The sequence below is a fragment of the Bison bison genome, unplaced genomic scaffold (assembly GCF_000754665.1).
Source record: "Bison bison bison isolate TAMUID 2011002044 unplaced genomic scaffold, Bison_UMD1.0 scf7180017864487, whole genome shotgun sequence".
In the NCBI taxonomy this organism is placed as follows: domain Eukaryota; kingdom Metazoa; phylum Chordata; class Mammalia; order Artiodactyla; family Bovidae; genus Bison; species Bison bison.
In genome coordinates, this window is record NW_011495047.1 from 8,588,858 (window position 1) to 8,591,674 (window position 2,817).

At 44.2% G+C, this 2,817-nt stretch overlaps 1 protein-coding gene across 5 annotated transcripts in view; it reads right to left on the reverse strand.

The window, feature by feature from the left end:
* Positions 1 to 2,817, reverse strand: part of UBR2 (ubiquitin protein ligase E3 component n-recognin 2) — a 108,100-nt gene that overhangs the window by 104,635 nt on the left and 648 nt on the right. The window lies entirely within an intron of this gene.

Consider the following 2,817-nt stretch of genomic DNA (forward strand, 5'->3'; position numbering starts at 1 on the left):
CGACTAAAAACTATCACTTTCACTTTTCACTTTCATGCATTGGAGAAGGAAATGGCAACCCACTCCAGTGTTCTTGCCTGGGGAATCCCAGGGACGGGGGAAGCCTGGTGGGCTGCCGTCTATGGGGTCGCACAGAGTCGGACACGACTGAAGCGACTTAGCAGCAGCAGCAGCAAATCATCCACTTAAAGATATAATCCAATCTGTGGAGCATAAGATGTAGATAGACTCAAGAAGTGTTGCTGCTGCTGCTGCTGCTAAGTCGCTTCAGTCCTGTCCGACTGTGTGCGACCCCACAGACGGCAGCCCACCTGGCTCCCCCGTCCCTGGGATTCTCCAGGCAAGAACACTGGAGTGGGTTGCCACTTCCTTCTCCAATGCGCAAAAGTGGAAAGTGAAAGTGATAGTCACTCAGTCGTGTCCGACTCTTAGTGACCCCATGGACTTCAGCCTACCAGGCTCCTCCATCCATGGGATTCTCCAGGCAAGAGTACTGGAGTGGGGTGCCATTGGGGAGTCATATATACTTGCACAACCGGGAGTTGGTGACGGAAAGGGAAGCCTGGTATGCTGCAGTCCACAGGGTCGCAGAGTCAGACAGGACTGAGCGACTGAACTGAACTGAACATACTTGCAGAATCAACTCTACCAAAGGAAAGAGAAAACTAGAACACAGGGCCAGTCACTTTACTATCCTAAACTTGAAAGTACTGGAGTACTTTCATACTTCCGTGACGCATTCTAGTAAAGAATAGATGGGGTCACAAATAGTCCTTCCTCCTCATTCAAATAAGAAAAGCCAGTGTGTAAATACAGTGTGGGAAAGATGACACCAGTGCTTATTAAGTAATTTGAGACGGATGTGATCCCAACCAATTACCAGTTACAGAGGTCTAAAGGCTGCAGTAACTGTTTATTACTTGTTTATTCTCTCTAAAGTTTATTTTAACCTGAGAAAACTTTATTCATTTTAATTTGTGACAAAGGCTGGGCTGGAGCCGAAGCTGGAAGAATACTAAGGCATTATGCTGTTTTAACCAAATACAGACAATCAATGCTTCACAAAGTACGGGCAAATTATACTGCTTGAAGAATCCTGTATTTTACTACTAGCCTGAATCTTTAAGAAATTTTGTTGGCCTTCAGACTAAATTTTTTTCCATCTTATTATTCAGAAATCCATTTAAAAGGAAACAGAGCAAAACTAAAATGTAGCTCAGACTCTGATCTTCACAAACTCCAAGTCCAGAGTACTAAACTTTGATTGCATTTCCCTTAATCTCCCCCACTACATCTGACTGAGAATTTCACTATGCAGGGACTAGGAGCACTGGTCTCTAGCATTGGTTTTATAACTGTTTACTCAGGAAATCTCAACAAATTTGAGAAGCTCTCACTAAATAGCACTTTTATTTAAAATTTTATTTCATATTGGAGTCTAGTTGATTACCAATGTTGTGTTAGTTTCAGGGGTACAACAGCTTGCACTTTTAGAACTAGGAAAATAGAGTACATAGCCTGTACCACTGGGTCACGGGCAAAACTCGGTGGAGTAAAAAAGAAAACGTCAGGTAAATAACAGGACAGATATCAACATGGATACTGACAGGACGACGTGGATAGGGAACAGCTGTTATCATCATTTTACTATTTACTTCAAACACAGCTTTCTTTTTTTTTTTTCCCAAATCTCTCGATAAATGAAAGGCAGATGGGGAAAATCCTTGGGTTGTTGCAATATTAAGCAGAAAGTAAATGAAAACTGAACTAAACAAGTTGGTTTAAAAACAAAGACGTATCGTTCAACAACGTGTTTCTTGAAACTTTTCACCTCTACTCCTGACATTTACTTCCCCTATGATCTAGTGCCCTCATCAATTCGCCCAAAATAACTCCTTACTAACCAACAGCCCCATAGTGCCCTACTACAATTTTGTTCCTAACATTCAGATTGTTGACTTGTGCTCAAAGGTCACTTCCTCCCTATTAGTTTTTTTAAATCAGAAGCACGAAAGGTGGGGCCTAAGCTGTTTTGGTCCATTCATAATCATTCTGGGCAATCTGTTCTAATGGGTGTTCCCTGTCCTTCTGGAGGAAAGATACCATCGAGTTTTTTAAATTGTTTTATAACTCTGCTACTTATATGAGCATATTCATACTACGGGTTCAGCACAAGACTGGCTTTGAATGCTTTAAGTTTGGGGCATTAACTGCTCTCACCATGCTGTGGCCACATTATTAGCTTCCATTTACTGACAGCCGCTCTCTCAAAGTTATATAACGTTTGTTCTCCGTCCAACTACCCCCAACTCCTAGACGAATTATTGTTTTAATCTCCCAGTCTCAACGACCACTTTCTCACACTCCATAAATGTGTCAAGACACTAACTCTTCGCACATTCACTAACGTCAACTGACCAAACCAGGGCAAAAAAGGAATGAGAAGGAGGGGTAAAGACGGAGAACAGTGTTGCTGGCATCTTTGGATGCCAAGGCCGGTGCCAGAAACAAAGTAAAGGCGGCAGGTTTCAAATGAGGAGGCAAGGCTCCGCTTATCTCCCTAAAAGGAATCAGGAAGACAAAGTATCCAAAAAACCAGGAAGCAGAGTTGGCACAGAGGGCAAAGGCCCTGTGCTGGGGGACTTACTGGGAGTGAGGGGGAAAGAAGGAATAATGGAAGAGCGAAAGGGAACGCGAGGGTGGCTGGTGCACCCAGCAGCGCTGCCGGCTACTTGTGGATAAAGAGGGACGGAGAGGGGCAGGATCTGGGGCCTCCCCGGGCCATTACCTACACGGCGAGGCCCCGCGCGCCGGGTC